Genomic DNA, 17,945 nt, shown 5'->3' on the forward strand with positions numbered 1-17,945 from the left:
TAAATTGAATATTATTTTTGTGACAAATCACAGTTATTCATAGTAGATTATTATACATTTAATGATACTCTGAAGTATGGAGCTTAGATAACAATAACAAAATAAGGTTTCTCTAGAAATATTATCTAGCAAATTATAAAATAGGGAATATATTACTTTTGTATAAGTAAGCAAGTAGATTTTTAAGATTTAATAATGAACAACTTTCTCCAAAGTAAAGCAGACACACACACACACACACACACACACACACAAACAAACACACAATTCTTATAGAATAATTTAGAAATTAATATATATAAATGATAGAGAATAGAAAGTAGATTCATTAGTGTTTTTGTTTTTATTTTTAAATATGCTTTTATTGGTTTTAGAGAGAGAGGAATGGGGAGGGATAGAGAAAAAGAAACAGTGATGAGAGAGAATCATTGATCAGCTGCCTCCTGCACTCCCCCTACTGAGGATTGAGCCTTTATTTTTTTAGGTTATATCAATGAGAACAGCTTTGCTTAGTATTCTTGATTCCTTTTGTGTGCTGTAGCTTTGCTTTGCATATACTTGTCATTTAATATTTTAAAGAATAGAAGAAATACGCCTACTTCATTCCTAAGTGAGTGCTCTTCAAACTGTATTATAATTATTATCTAATTTTAGAATTTCCAGGAGATTATAAATCATATCATTTACACATTGATTGCACTAATTAAAAGTTTAATAACTTGTCAAGGGAAACATAATTAGTTAAGCGAAAACTTTACAACTAACTCCCAAGGAGGCTTTCTATTCTTTTTTGAAACTAAATCTTGATTTCCTCAGGGGCCATTGCCATAATAAGACTTCTAAATCCCACTCACATTAGTTCTTCTGGTTTAATCTATTATAAATGTTCAGTCTGTGTAAGCTTTGAGCAACCTAATGTGTTACACATACTTAGCTTTTGATAATCTAAAAAATCATGGGTCATTTTCATATGGAATAATACTGTATTTCTCTTTTTAAAACCAAGTATTAATGCCAGGGTCAGAGTTCATACTCAACATTATTAAGGCATCCTCTGCTTCATGCTGACATTGTATTTGACTTGGGGCCTTTGTATGGTACACACTAAAGTGAACTTGTGGAAATTGGAATAGTAATAATTATTGATGGAAGACCCTGGCGACACCTACCTATTATTATGGACGAGATGCCTGGTGCATGAAAATTCATGTACTGGAGGGGAGGTCCCTTAGCCCAGCCTGCCCCCTGTCACAATCTGGAAGCCCATGGGTGCAAAGTGGCTCGGCAATCAGGAAGGCGACGCCCCACCACACCTCTGCTGCTGCCACTGCGTTACCTGAGCCTTGGGTGGCCCTGGGTGGCTGGGCAGCTGCCATCCAAGGCTTGCCTGCACCTCGGGCCAGTGCTGGCAGGCTGTGGGGGGGCTGAGGGGACTGGAGGACTCCAGAGGCAGGCATGCCTGCTGCCCTGGTGGGACTAATGGCCTGGGCGCCACCATCTTGTGGCTGTGAGTGCCGCCATATTTGAGGGTGTGGCGGTCAATTAGCATATCCCTCCTTATTAGCTGTGGGATCTTTGAAGGTAGGGCAGTCAATTAGCATATTCCTTCATTGTTTGTGGGTGCTGCCATTTTTGTGAAGGTGTGAGGGTCAATTAGCATATTTCCTCTTTATTACATAGGATAAAATGGCTTTAATTATTCTTAAGTAGCAAATCCCTAATGGGAAATTTGGATGTTTTCTATACATCGAAAGAAGTTAACTTTATGGTAAAAAGAAATAATGTAACATTCTAATTCCATAAGTTCAGCATAGAGCTCTTACTATAGGATCCAGGTTTTATCCTGTATCCAACCTGAGCAAATAATAGCTATTTTCAGTAAGAGGACAATCTCAACATGCAAAAACATGTGGAAGTACACTTGTCTTTCTTGAAAAACTTGTGTGGTTTTTTTCCCCCCTACTAAAAATAGTAGTTTATTTGAAAGTATGATTAGGATGGAATTAAAATATTGAACTTTGAATGCTGACATTTCACATGCTCCTTTGATGTTTTATTTTAAAGAATTCTTAGGGTTGTCCGTGTTAAAAACCGAATGGTTGAGGAAATCAGGTAAAACCTGACTGTTGAAAAAGCATGAACATAATGCCACTTTTTTTTCAGCATTTTATATATTTCTTGCCTCTGCCTTAGGGTCCTTACAAACCTAAGATATTTAACTCTTCAAAAAATCCATCCCAATTAAAACAAAATGCTTTCAGTAAAAAACAAAAAACAAAACAAAACCAAACTTCATTTTCAAAGCTAGTGGTATTCAGTAATGTTAGTTTGTTTTTTTCTGCATCATAGCCACAATTGGTTCAGCAGGCAATTATTGATTTGTCGTTCAGACCAGTAGGAGGCATCATTATGTTACACCGAATGAGACCTCAGCCATATGCAGGAAAGTATTGTACCCTAACATTACCAACACGAAGCTACAGTAATGGGTTTACATTTTCTCTCTGGAGCTCAATACAACAAGCTTAATAGGTGACACAACAAGCATTCTATATGCAGAAGCCCAGAGGGTTTTGTTCAGCGTAGTTAGATTTGGTAAACAGATTGAGACATAGCAAGTTGTAATTGCCACACCAGCAGTAGGGTTAGCATTGTGATTTTGTGCTAGTTTCCCCAGTTTCTTTTGTATCAGAAGAGTTCATTTAAAAACCGTCATAAAAGTGCTTGTAACTTTTTAAAAACCAACATGGAAATGCCGAAGAAACAAAGAAATTGTGATGTTTGTACCATAAATTTTCTTAAGTAACAACTATACATTAGCCACATATTTAACACACACACACACACACACACACACACACAGAAAATCAATATGTTTATATTACCATCATTGAAAATGGAAGGAACTTAAAAATATAATCTAAAATATAAATTATGGAGAACAACTTAATTTTAAATAATATTTAAGTTCTAATAAAAATGCACCTAAAGGTGACATTAAGTAATTTTTGTGAAATGAAATTTAAGTATGATTGAACATCAACATTTAAATGATTTAAATTGTACATATTTTAAAATTATATATTACTCAATGTGCTTAAATATTATTATAACAAATTATATTTATTAACATCTTCAATGTAGAAAGTTAAGGCTGTGCAGACATGCAAGTGTGCAAAAGACAAGTACGGATTGAATGCATTGTGGAATACTTTAAAGACAAAAAGAATTTCTGTCTTACAAATTGACCATGTGGGCAAAAGTGTACTTTATCATTGGGTACTACAGGTGTCTTAGGTGGTTCATTTTAAAAAAAACTCTATTAGCTCCGCTAACTCAAATTTTATTGCTCTATTTAATACTTAATGATTTTTTATTCTACTTAAATCTGCTGTTGAACACTTCTAGTATTTTTTTCAGTTATTATACATTTCATTTCCACATATTTTATATAATTTCTATTTATTGATATTCTTATTCTGTTTACACAGCATTTTCTTGCTTTCCTTTAAAACTTTGTCTGATTTCCTTTATCATTTTGTACATATTTTTATAGTAATTTTAAAGTGTTTTTCTAGACTTCTGGACTTCCTGTGGGATGTTTTCTGTCAAATTGTTTTATGAGCCATGCTTTCTGTTTATTTGTATGCATTATGATTTTATGTTGGAACCTGGATATTTTAATGTTATAATGTGGTAATTATGCAAATCAGGTTCTCCTCCTTTATAAGTGTTCGTGGAGTTTTAAAACTTTTCTTGATTCTGTAAGGCTGTCATAGTACATTGTTTTAATGATTTCAAAAAAACAGTTTTGGAAAGACTGTATTCCTTGTTGTGTTTTGTTCCTGAAGTCTCCGTTCCTTAGCTAAATTGATCTTGTATTTTGTCAGGCTTCCTTGAATGACAGGTTCTAAAAAACAAAATCAAAAAAACTTGTTTAAAATGTTAGGAGATTGTCTCTATGATACACACTCTTTTTTTCTTTTTTTTTTTCTTTTTTTTTTTTTTGCTGTTTTTTGTTGTTTGTTTGTTCGTTTGTTTTTAGCTGTTAGCCTAATAAGTTTATTGTCTCTGAAAAAAATCATAGAAAATTGTGATTTGGTTTATTAGCTCTCAGCAGCCTTTTCCTGAGCTCTGAGGAAGTTTGCTTTCTTCTGAGCTACCGGATCATTCTTCTGGGCAAGAGACATTTTGAGAAGGTTCCACTGCTTCTTTTTAACCTCTTTCTTAGGCATCTTCTCATAGTCTGGATTCTCTCATATAGCAGTATGAGCTTTCTTATCCATCTCCTCCATCATGTCGGGAGTTACGTTGTTCTTTATATATTGAGAGAACTGTTTCTTGTAAGCATCTTCATCCTCTTCCATTAGATAATGCATATCGTCTGCAACATTCTGACCCATGATGTGCTTCCAATGCACTTCTGCATTGAATTCTTTGCTTTCTGAATCATAACCAGGGAATCGTTGGGTACTGTGAGGGGTAAATAGGCCTCCATCCACAGCTCTCTTCAGGGCCCCAAAAACTTTATTTCCAGTAGTAGTTCTGGCAAGCCCTGCATCCAAATAGCAGGGGAAGGCACCAGGTTGACCATCACTGCTTTCCATGTTGTATTCATCTCCAGTCACCTCCACTTGGCCTTCATCGATCTTGCCCGTGCCAAACCTATTGAGAAGCCTGCGGGCCAGCAGCAGGCCAGTACAATATGCTGCAGCATAATTTGTCAGGCCATCCTTCACACCATACTTTGAGAGTTCATGAGCATAAGCTGCACAAACTATTATATCTCCTTCTATACGGGCGTAAGCAATCTGACAGATGATATCTCTGTTGGTTACTTGAACTATCATCCTGTATTTTCATTTGTTGTACTTATTTTTATCCTGGATTACCCTCTTGCCATCTTCTGAATTTCACTTGTTATCACTTGAAGTAGTCCTTGTTCTTGACAACTTTCACAGACCCCATCCTGTGGAAGAGAGACCCATGGGCCCCTAGTATTGTAATAACTATGGTGCATCAGGCCCCTAGTATTGTAATAACTATCTATAGCGCCACATGAGCACTTGAATAATCAGAGCTGAGGATCACTTTGTAACCTATATGAATAACTACTCACTGTGCTGTACACTTGAAACTAATACAAAATAGTGTTGAATGCAAACTGAGTGAAAAATAGAAAAAAAATACTGTTACATAGCAAATGTTTTATAGATATTTGTTGAATTGAACTGACTGTGAGATTGATAAATTCCCCTTTCACTCTGACCACAGAACAGCTTCCAGAAGCATACTGGTGGTGATAGGTAATGATTTTCTGCACTCTCTGAATGCTGAATTGTCACAGATGAAAGAAAAGCTAGAAAGAGCTTTCACATAGCTATTAGAAAGGCCGTTTTAAAATGTCTTTTAAGGCACATAATTTTCAGTGTTTTACCATATATAATCAACTGGGAATAAACCAGGTGACATTATTTTCAAATTGTGCCTTAGCAACAGATAGAAAACTTAGAAATTGTATTTTTTCAAGTCTCCTATGAATTATTTCACTTATTTTTCTGACATTGATTTCATTCTCACCTGAAGGTATTTTTCCACTGATTTTTAGAGAGAGTGGAAAGGAGGGGGAGAGACAGAGAGAGGGATGTGAGAGAGATACATCTATTGGTTGCCTTTTGTATGTGCCCAACCAGGGCTGGGATTGACCTTGCAGTGGAGGTATGTGCCCTTGACCAGGATTGAACCTGGAACCCTTTAAGTCCATTGGCCAATGATCTAACCATTGAGCAAAACTAGCTTGGGCTACATTACACTTTTAAATTATGCTATAAAAGAGGTTTCTTAAGTTAGATGTAATACAAAATGTAGGAGCATTCACAAGTCTTTTTCATTTGATGCTAACGCTCTTGTCCATTTTAAAAGCTGAGACAACCACTGCCTTGTTATCAAAGAAGAGAGGCAATTGCTCTAATAATAAATGTTAGAACTTTTATTGTGTCAGAATAAGAAGAGAAGGAGGGCAAAGAGTTGCCTCTACATTAGATTCCTTTAGTTTAGATAGAATGCCTTTTTACGGTGAATATAAAACTTGAAAGAGTACAAAACAAAAGGTAGAAAGGAGTAGGTGGGAGATGGAGATTCTGATATCAGAAATCAAAGAAAAAAGGACACAGATATTAAATAATAAAAAAGCCTTCAAATTTTACCATAGGGAAAAAAACCATCCTATTAATTTAGGTCTAAAGTGCAAAGTCCTTTCAAAATCTTTCCAAATGTTTCATATCTTATGATAACTCAGTAGATATATTTATACATGTTTCATTTTATATATCTTCTTAGATAAACTTAAAAACCTCAAACTATGACAGACCATCACTGTTCCAGAGTCAAATATTCTATACTATTGTCAGAGGTGAAATGTCAATGCAACTGTATCATTTCTATGGAAAAAGTTATTCAATGTATATGGAGGAATATTATCATTTTCATATGTGATGGGCTATCATACACACACACACACACACACACGCACGCATATAATGTGCCCCTATTATTTATTAGGTAAGGCAGAAGATGACAATCATATACAGGTAAAAGATTTAATTATTTATTTTAATTAATGCAACACAAGTACACAGCATATGCCATCTTGTTTAAAATTATTTTCCAGAATTTGATTGACTTGGTATAATATTAAGAAGAGCAAAGTAATTTATATATTTTTGTAAACCTTAAGAAACACACATTTTTCCATAACAAGGGTATCTGAATTTAGGTGGCATTATAAAAAAGGTCTTATGCCCTAGCCGGTTTGGCTTGGTGGATAGAGTGTAGGCCTGCGGACTGAAGGGTCCTGGGTTCGATTCCGGTCAAAGGCATGTACCTTGGTTGCAGGCACATCCCCATTAGGGGGTGTGTAGGAGGCAACTGATCGATGTTTCTCTCTTATTGATGTTTCTAACTCTCTAGCTCTCTCCCTTCCTCTCTGTAAAAAATCAATAAAATATATTTTAAAATATAAAATAAATTAAAAAGGGCTTAGCTTGGAAACTGTCCCATAGGAATGATTCATAAATGTGTATTGCTTATAAATTATAAATGAATATATTTAATGTGTTTAACCAGTGATATTTTAAAATATTTAAAATGAAGGACTATAAAACTATATATTTGGGGAGAGCAACAAATTTTAAGATATTTAGTATGTTATCACAATTTAAAAACTGAAGACACTAGAACAGATTAAGTATTTATTGTAGGTAAGGCAGTGGTTTTTCTACAAGATACAATTATTGGTTATAAAGTTTAGCTTTCATAGTTTTTTAAATTCCATCTCCTATAGAAATGGACATTTTATATTAAGTAGGAAAGAATCCTATATAATAAAAGCCTAATATGCTAATGATATGCTAAAGCTGCTCAACTACTTGCTATGACATGCACTGACCACTAGGGGGCAGATGCTCCAAATAGTAGGTTAACTTGCTGCTGGGGTCCAGCTGATCAGGGTTGAGTGAGACAGGCTGGAGTCCTCTTATCGTCCCTCCCTGGCTGGCAAATTTTCCATGTACCTCTCCTGCCCCAGTTGTGTACCAGTGGGATCCCTTTACTTGACCTGCACCCTCTCATAATCTGGGACCTCTCAGGGGATGTCTGAGAGCCAGTATCAGCCCTATGGTGGAACTACTGGTTGCTATAATGCACACTGACCACCAGGGGGCAGACTCTCAGCACAGGAGCTGCCTTCTGGTGGTCAGTGCACTCTCACAGGGGAAAAGCTGCTCAGCCAGAAGCCAGGTTTATGGCTGGTGAGTGCAGCAGTGGTGGCGGGAGCCTCTCCTACTTCCATGGAAGTCAGACATCCCCTAAGGGCTCCTAGAATGTGAGGGGGCATAGGCCAGGCTGAGGAACCCGCCCCACCCACCCAAGTGCATGAATTTTGTACACTGGCCCTCTATTATTCAGATAATTCAGGAGCATAAGGTAGCCGGAAAATAAGGTGCTTTCATTTCTGATTTACAATTGAGGTAAACAATTGAAAGGGGTGAGAAATGGTTATTGGAGCAGTGAATATAATAATTTTACTGCACATCCACAGTCTTATTTTATGCAAGACTATGAAATAATGTCATAATCATCTAATCTACCAATAAAACAATAATTTACAATTGAAATACCTACTTGACCATAAAATCAGCAGCCTCATTTTCTAATATATGGCAGTATCATTATATCAATTAAAATCTCCAATGTTGTATTTCAAAAACTTCATTAAAATAGATGACCAAGGGTTTCTCTATAGTTATAAAGATGTGCAATCACAAATCATCTTGCCCTACCTAGTGTACTGTCCTTCTTGAAAGAAATTATTTGCAATGGAAACAGTTACACACAGAAAACACATATAATGAAAAGAAGAGAAAGTTACAAAGCAAATATTCCAAACTCTGTATTTGTCCATAATACATACGTGTAAATACAGGGAATGTTCAGGGGAAAAGTTTATCTGTGGTAAATTTCCATAGAAAAGATGCATTTAACTGATAGGATAAATGCTATTACTACTTTTCTTTATGTAAGTGAAACTCAGAACAGGACAGGCATATGATAATAATTAGATTAGTTTATCTTAGATACCAACCATCTCCTACTTTATGCTAAAACTCTATACAAATAGTTATTTATAGGGTTGTGGGGTTGTGTAGTGAGTGATACCTGCAAATGTTTTACAGAGATTAGCTCATTTAATTCAGTTACCACTATAAACCTCTGAGGTAGAAATCTACCTTATTTTACTGTGAAGTGATGCCTGTCCCTCCTGACGGGAAATGTCCTACCTCCCCAACCACTTTACACCTTTGCTCTAGTGTCCTCTCCTCTGGGAGACTCCATGCAACTTCAACATTGTCTGCCACAAATACAGTGCTTGTGAAAGCATTCTTACCTGTGTTCTCTTCCTCTCTTTTGGTAAGTTCCTTGATGACAGAGTCTCTGAGCAACTTGATTTTTGTTGTTGTTGTTCTGTGCACTTAACACAGTTTCCAGCAACAGCCGATGATTTTACATATGAAGGAATAGCTATCTTAGACCATTCACTGAAGAGCCCACATATTTTCCTTACTGAGGTTTTTTTCTCCATATATATATATATATATATATATATATATATATATATATATATGCATTTGCACATTGATATGCATAAATAAAGATATTCTGGCAGGCATCTGTAATATAGACACTTAATTATTTAACTTTCAAAAAAGTGATAGCTTATTTTTATGACAAATTGGGGATCAATTTGACCACAGTGCAGTTCTTCAAATACCTTCATGATGATGATACTGCATATCATTTGGTTTTAGGAAACTCACCAAAATATAGGTGTGTGTTTTCACCCTCACAAAACAACCAGAGTCATTTGAACGTAATGAATACTCCATTGATTAGCTCTTAGATCATACATCCAAGGTTCACTAGTCTGAGGCATGGAAAACCTATTTCCAGTGTCAGTAGTAATACATTTGGATCAGAACTAAAAAAAAATCATCTTTATAAAAATTGTATATAAGATTTATTGGAAATAATTCCAGAAGTAGATTTTTGGGTACTTATATTAGTCATCATATGTGAGTGGTATCGTATGAGAACTGTCTTCAGTTTTCATATGTATTTTTAATACATAAACTAAGTTGAATAATACTATATATATATATATATGTACCCTTCCATATTGGACACAATCTAACAAGTACCCTAGCTACTTTAGAAATAGATGGTATTTATTCGATTCCAAATATAAATAAAAGTGATATAAAACTGAATGCAATACATGAACAAACAAGACAAACAAAACTCATAGACATGATCATATGATGGTTTCCAGAGAGAAAGGGGAGGTGTGGGGAAAAGTAAAGGGTGAAGGGAGGGTCAAATATAAGGTGAGGGTCAAATATCTGGTGATAGAAGGATATTTGACTGTGTTGTGAACACACAATGCAGTATACTGATGTCTGTCATAGAATTGTACACTGAAAACCTACATTTTATTTCCCAATGTCACCCTAAAATTTTTTAATTTAAAAAGGGAAAAAATCAGTATAATACATTGTGTTGACTTTCTAGCAGCTCCTTTTCCTGTGAAATAGTACAATGCAGTTTCAAACCACAAAAACCTTATAAGTTGAATTCTGTTTACTCTGGGTCTGTTTGTTTTGTTGCTGTTTTTTTTTATACAGGGCAATTTAAAATGTAGTACTTGCAAGTGTGATGCCAGATCTCATTTTTTCTTTTCCCTTTAATGTGCCTTTTCTATAAAAGCAAGTATACTTCTATCATTATTTTACTATTGTGTTTTGAAAATAAATTTTGTATTTTTTTTAATACCTCATAACAATTTTCACTACATATGATTTTTTCCCTTTCCTGATACATTTCTGACAATTCAGAAAGAACAAGAAAGGTAACAGAATAAAAGCTTAAATCTCAAGTTGAAAACTCATTGAGGTAGGAGTAAATAACATGGCTGATGGGTTGTTCAGTGTTGCCAGCAAGGGTAGTTAGAGAAGTATCACCACATAATTCTTCTTGATTCATTAGCTAATCCCTACTCTACAAAGTACTAGACTAGGTGATGAAACAACAATATATAAGATAGATTCATGTGTTCAAAGAAGTGGGGGTATGGACAAAGTTACATAAAACACTGCTGAGTTACCGTTATTTCTAAGGCCATGTTAAAAGATGTTCAAGCGGATCATATTTGAACGAGATTTGAGGGAGTATTTAAGGAGAGATATGATGTGATCTAAACTGCAGTGTAAATGATGTGTATCAGTTAAAGATAATAAACTCTGGAGTGGAAAGTCTTAAGATGATTTAAAAAATAATACACCATGCAAGGTCAGCGGAAGCATCAGGGATGATGTGTTGATCAGGAGGATGGATGGTTTGCAAGCTTTCAGTGCTACATGATTGAGGACAAGTGATTCCAAGTAGATTAAGAGTCACATGAAACCAGTTTGGGAAGGCAGAACTAGAAGCAAGTTTGTTCTCAGGGAGATGAAAAAGAATTGAGGTTTGAGGGGTAATTGCACTTTGGATGAAGGAACTTTTTAGTAAACTGAAGCGGTTGCTTTTTAGTTAAAAAAAAAGAAAGGATCAGATTTTAAATAAATGTTGTTCAGGATACATAATAATGTAGGGGATGAATCTAATGGTTAGAATTGCCCAGAAAAAGAAAACGGAATTAGGAGAGAAAAAGATTGAAAAGCAGATATGAGAGAATAGCAAGATATGCAGAGCAGGCAGAGGAAAATATTATCAGAGAAGACTTAGAGAGAATATTCTAAGGAAGGTAGAAAGTAACTTATTAAGATAAACATTGAGTTGGATCCTTGAAAATTAGTAATTTTCTTAGCAGGGACCTATTTATTAGACTAGGTGTCAAAATTGTGTATTAGTGGATTTGTAGGCAAAATAATATGAGGAACTAAAGTTGAGACTCCAAGAATTTTGGTATTTAAAAGAAGAAAAAAGATTAGTGGAAACAATCTGGAAAAAAGGGAATTTTAGGATAGGACAACTTGACTTTTTGTAAGTATAATATAAGGAATCAATATCAATGCATCTAACTATTAACATGTAGAGATTGCAGATATAAATTGTAAAGTTTATATTTGAACAAATAAGGTACCATGGACATAAGAAGTTTTGCTAGTACTCTTTTAATTTCAAAGTAATAAATTTCTAAATAAACTCTACCCTCCAAAATTTTATTTCTAATAATGGAAATAATAGGGATTTATTCCCTTAAGAAGATGTGAGGCCACCGAAACCGATTTGGCTCAGTGGATAGAGCATTGGTCTGCGGTTCGATTCCAGTCAAGGGCATGTACATTGGTTGCGGGCACATCCCCGGTAGGGGGTGTGCAGGAGGCAGCTGGTCAATGTTTCTCTCTCATCGACATTTCTAGCTTTCTATCCCTCTCCCTTCCTCTCTGTGAAAAATCAATAAAATATTTTTTAAAAAAGATGTTTAATCTGCTATGAAAGTATAAATGGCGATTGAAGAATTCACAACAAAAGTTGGATGCAAAATTCAAATAGGAAGGCCTTGGGTAGAAGCGTAAGGCCAGTTCCAACTATGACTGATATCAACCCGCATGTTCTGCAATGGCTGTACCAATTGCTAAATTATTAAAATATATCCATACCAGCTAATAAATGATCATATGCACAATCTTCCAATTGCAGCTTTGCTATCTATAGCAGTCTATTTCCCCCAAGAATCCAAAATGTCCAGTATTCAGATAAAAGATACCTAATTTCTGGCAAAGCTGGGGGTTCTAAGACTTGGCTTTAATGTTATTGTTTTTTAATAGATTCTTATTGATTTCAGAGAGGAAGGGAGAAGGAGAGAAAGATCGAAACATCAATGATAAGAATTACTGATCAGCTGCCTCCTGCACAACCCACACTGGGGATCAAGCCTGCAACACAGACATGTGCCCTGACTGAGAATGGAACAGTGACTCCCTGGTTTAAAGGTTGATGTTCAACCACCGAGCCAATCCAGCTGGTCACTTGGCTTTAGTTGTAAGGTCTGTGTCATTTTTGATTGCAAATGTTGTATCATTCTTGTAGATGTTGATTGTTGTCTATGGTTTCAACATTAGTGTGGGAATTAATAATGCATGGGGAAATATGGGTACGTAATTTGGCAGGTTAACCTTCTCAACTGGGAGCCCAAAAATGCACAGAATGAAAGTCAAGTGTTGAACCAAGCTAAAAATCATTAAAATGATTCAGGGTATCTAAAAGGTTTCTGTGAAAGTATGGCTTGGATCCAACCAGTCCTTTTATAATCGTTAGGGTGAGCTGAGTCCCTAGGTGTTACTAATTATATAGCATACTGGACCTATTATATCTTCTGAAATGGGTATAAAATTATTTTTACCTTTTATTTTTTTTTAAATATATTTTATTGATTTTGAACAGAGAGGAAGAGAGAGAAATAGAGAGTTAGAAACATCGATGAGAGAGAGTCATTGATCAGCTGCCTCTTGCACACCCCCTACTGGGGATATGCCTGCAACCAAGGTACATGCCCTTGACCGGAATCGAACCCGGGACCTTTCAGTCCCCAAGCCGACGCTCTATCCATTGAGCCAAACCGGTTTCGGCTATTTTTACCTTTTAAACATAATTTAATATTAGGCATCTGACCATTTTTCTCTTTCCCATGTTCTCTAGAAGCACATATGCCAGCTATGTACAAATTACAAAAAGATACTCCCTATGGGAAGACTTTTCATAAGTCACTACTCCAGAAATAATTTGGCAAAAATTCTCCATGTTCTGACTTGACCCCATCGCATAAGGGCTTCTGGCTTGCTGAGCAGACTGTGGAATGGATTTCAAGTACAATGTCTGTTTGGCCAATTACATTTAGTAAGGCACTGTCTTTCTGTACATCTGGACAGGGTAGGCTTCCGACACTTCCCCATGGGCTCATATAGCTTTGATAGTTCTTTGTCTGAAGTGATTGTGAACTGGATGATTATCTTGAGTCAGAATTATCTAGCATTTACAAAAAGCTATATACCTAAGTAGCTATTGAATAGCCAGATTGGATTTCATAGCCTTTATATTCCCCCTCTATTGAGCCTGCACCTTGATGCTTCATGACCTCCTTTGTTCTGTTCTGTTCATAATTGCTTAAATGAGTGGTGTTGACACTAAAGGCTTTCAAGCATTGTGGTGAAAGGTTTTCTCATCTTATAGTAAGAAGTTTCACTATGTCATTTGTGTGTGTGTGTGTGTGTGTGTGTGTGTGTGTGTGTATGGTAGTTCTGAGTCTATTTTTCTTAAACCTCATGTAAACTGCTTCTGTTCATCTCAGGGCCTGTAATCACACTCACTCTTGTAGACAGTTGTGTAGTATGTTTGCCCTTTACCTTAAGCTTTTTTCCTCAGAAAGTGAGCTAGCCTTTTTCCATAGATAGAATACATAGAAAATGCATTATTTATGACTTTGAACTGCTTAAGCTCCCCGCTATAATACATATGCATTCCAATTTTTGATATATTAAGATTAAAAAATAAATTTAAAAAAACTTGGTTATGTTTCTCAAATATTCCCATGGATGGACTTAGAAATGGATGCTTAGATGTCCAAGACCCTGGGACAGAGCAATATTTCACGAGGGAGAAAGACTCTCTGGTGGCATTCTGTTCTAATGCATCACAAATACAATGGTGCTTTGATAATATACTACCTAGTCTCATCTGTCAGTGGAGCACTGGGGATAGGATAGAAGTCAGTTTAATTATTTATTAGTGCAATGTATCATCACAATGTCAACAGCTGGTGCTCAAGCACATGGCCCCAGATATGAGATGCTGTGCTCATATTTCTATTAGTCGTATCCTTGAATCCAGGGTGAATAAACTTATGGTCATTACAAGGTTTGTCAAGGAGAAAGTATTATAATTGCAGTATGGATGTAAACATTACCAAAAATGTCAACTAGGAAATCGGGATTATAACTTAAATTTCATTTATAAATTTTCTGTCTAAAAACTTTAATCACAAATTGCAATTAATTTTATATTTTTATAGCATATTTTATTTTAAATCATTATTCTTTTAAGAATAATACATTTGGAGTCTATACTTATTTTTGATGAGGAATTCAATATTTATATATTGGACATATCTAGTAATCAGTTAATTATTTGATACATAAAATATTTGTTACATAAAATATTAATTCAATAAATATTTATTGTGTCCCATTGCATGTCTGGTGGGTATAAAAACAAGTCCTTGGGATATAATAATAAGTAATTATTTACTTTCAGAGGTATATTATTTTAGTGGGAAGAAGACATATAATAATGTGAGGTAATCAAAACACAGGCAGGCCTTGGCATTACTGTGAGCCAGCATGCTTACAGTCAGGTTTTGGTGTTTGTCTGTGTGGTACATATATAATTTTATAAAACATCAGTATCAGAGAAAGTTACTCTGATCTTGATGGGTCCAGGCAAAAACAAGACCATTGCATGATCATGTCTGAACCTAGATCAGCATAAACATTGTCCAACACACAAAATAACAAACATTCCACTCTTCTGACTAAAATGACTGGCTTCTGCTCCTTTGCCTTTTGTAAATTTAGGTTTGCTCTAAGAACGCCCTTCCTATGCATACTATTTATGATACCCAGCCCGATAGCTTTGGTCATAATGTTTGTGTCCCTCCAAAATCCATATTGAAATCGTAACACCCGAAGTTGATGGTATTAGGAGGTGGGAACCTTTGGGAAGTGACCAGGTTATGAGGGCAATGCCCTCATGAATGGGATCAGTGCTCTCCTGAAAGGCTTCCCACGGAACTCCTATGGCCCGTTTTGTCATGTGAGGTTACAAGGAGAAGACTGAAGAAGAGACCCTTACCCAACCTGACCCAGATTGTTGATTCCTGCCTTCTGAACTGTGAACAATAAAGTTCTGCTGTTTACAGGCCACTCAAGGTATGTTATTTTGTTGTAGCAGCCTGAACAGACAAAGACATTAATCACGTAAGTTCTCCACTTCCTATCAACATTCAATCCCGAATAAACCCCATTTCCTTGAACCTCCCTAAATCACATAACAGAAATGGAAACCCTTTGAATGATGTCTTTTCTAAATCCCACAATTCTGTTTGCATGTGTTTTCTCTTGCCACAGCAAATTAGATATCCAACTTATTGAACTACAAGCATGTTCCTACTTATTGAACTACAAGCATGTTCCTAGTAATCTTTTTCCAGATGATACTGACAAAGGAGTGATTAGCAGGGGAGCTTATATGCATATATGCATAGCCCATGAACACAGACAATAGTATGGTGAAGGCCTGGGAGGGGCAAGTGCAAGGTAGAGAGGGCCACTGGGCGGGAAAAAACAAACAAACATGAAAAACAAAGGGGAGATCTATAATACTTTCAACAATAAAGATAAATAAGTAAAAAAGAAAGAGAATCTACAGAGATTCTAAGGATGAGAAGGATTTGACGTCCTGCTTCTAACCCTGAGTTGGAGGGGCTCATAGGTGCAGAGACCAAAGAGAGAACTCTAAGAGCTGAGTACCTCCTGTTGCTAATCAGCAAGAAAATGGAGAACTCAGTCCTAAAATTATAAGGAACTACAATAGATTCAGCCAACAACTTGAATGATCTCGAAAGCAGATTGATTAACTTTAGCATTGAGGAACCAAGGCATGGAAACCAGCCAAGAGAAACGGGGGGTAATAAATTTGTGTTAAACTATTAGTTTTGTGGTAATTTGTTACAAAAGAAAACTAATACAGCTAGTTTGGACTTTTTAATATTTCAAAATAAGATGGTTAATATCCATAAGTATCCCCCAAATTACAGGATTTCTTTAAGCTATCCATGGGTAACTAGGAGGGAGATCTTTAAAAATGTGTTTGAAGATATTTAGAAGAAGAAAAAAATTCTGCTTGCCCACCCCCATATAATTCAACCTTTCTAATAACTGTCACATAAATTTTAGCATATGCCTTGAAAATTACTCAGAGGCATAAATTTCAGGTACAAATCTCCTGGATGGTATCCAGATTTTTAAGAAACAACCTTGTCAAGAAATATATCAAGGAGTCAAATTAGTGCAAACCAGAATTTGGATATCTTGGCTCAATCCACTGGGGACAGGATGTTATGCAAAGTCAGGTTATCCCGGCCTAAAAATCACGTTCGCTAGTCTTGCCATTTACATCTAGGAATAACATGATGCTCACATTAGAAAACCACCCAACCTGAGGCTAACTGTGCCAATTTCTTGAGTTGGAATTGGCCAAAGCCCATATCCCTAAGGTCCAGAACCAAAGGCATTTTAGGTTTAAGGTCAGAAAACACTGTACTAAGCAGTCATTCTCTCCTTACTCTTTTCCTCATTATCTCTGTTTGAATCTGTCTTATTCAATCTCTCTTTTTTTTCCCTTTCCTCATTTCCTCTTCTCCCTCACAATCTATATGTTCTTTTTACTTTCCCTGATTGGCACATTATCAGACAAGTTTCCAAAAATATCCGAAATTTAATGAAATGCTATCGATGCAGACAAAAAAATGATCAGGTAAAATATATCTGCATATACCATTCTCTAAGTTGATTAATATAACATGGTTGTCTAAAAGTTGTAATTCTATCTAATAAAAGAGTAATATGCAAATTGACCATCACTTCAAAACACAAGATGGCCGCACCCATGTGGTCAAAGGTGGTTGCCCCCATGCGGACACAAGATGGCCACTACAAGATGGCTGGCAGGAGAGAGCAGTTAGGGATGACAGGGCTGGCAAGGAAGGGGGAGGGCATTTGGGAATGACTAGGCCAGCAGGGGAAGGCAGTTAGGGGTGACCACTTTGGCAAAAGAAGGCAGTTAGAGGTTAGTGGGCCAGCAGGAGAGGGCAGTTGGGGGCAATTGGGCCAGCAGGGGAGCAGTTAGGCATCGATCAGGCTGGCAGGGGAGTGGTTAGAAGGTGATCAGGCTGGCAGGGGAGTGGCTAGGAGATGATCAGGCTGGCAGGCAGAAGCAGTTAGGGGAGGCAAGCAGGTGAGCTGTTGGATTGTGAGAAGGATGTCCCAAATTGGAGAGGGTGCAGGCTGGGCTGTAGGACACACACACCTCTGCCCCTTGTGCATGAATTTCGTGTACTGGGCCTCTAGTCACATAAATAAAAGCCATAATTATTGAGCACAAGATATATAAGTGGGCTTGACATCAAATTATAATAGCATTGCTAATATTATGACCTTTTATTATATTTTAAATCTGTGCCAAGCTTTCTGATAAATATTTTATGTATGTTATCTCCATTAATCTTTACAACTCTCTGAGATATATTTTCATTCCCATTTTAAGGTAAAGGGCTT

General features: G+C 36.2%; 1 pseudogene across 1 annotated transcript; it reads right to left on the reverse strand.

Moving 5' to 3' along the window:
• Positions 1–4,106: 4,106 nt before the first annotated feature.
• LOC311632630 (large ribosomal subunit protein uL18-like) lies at positions 4,107–4,968 on the reverse strand (annotated as a pseudogene). Its single transcript has one exon. The product of its transcript is annotated as a large ribosomal subunit protein uL18-like (transcript).
• Positions 4,969–17,945: the final 12,977 nt, after the last annotated feature.

This window comes from Pipistrellus hanaki, assembly GCF_964339955.1.
Source record: "Pipistrellus hanaki genome assembly, chromosome: 14".
NCBI classification, from domain to species: Eukaryota; Metazoa; Chordata; class Mammalia; order Chiroptera; family Vespertilionidae; genus Pipistrellus; species Pipistrellus hanaki.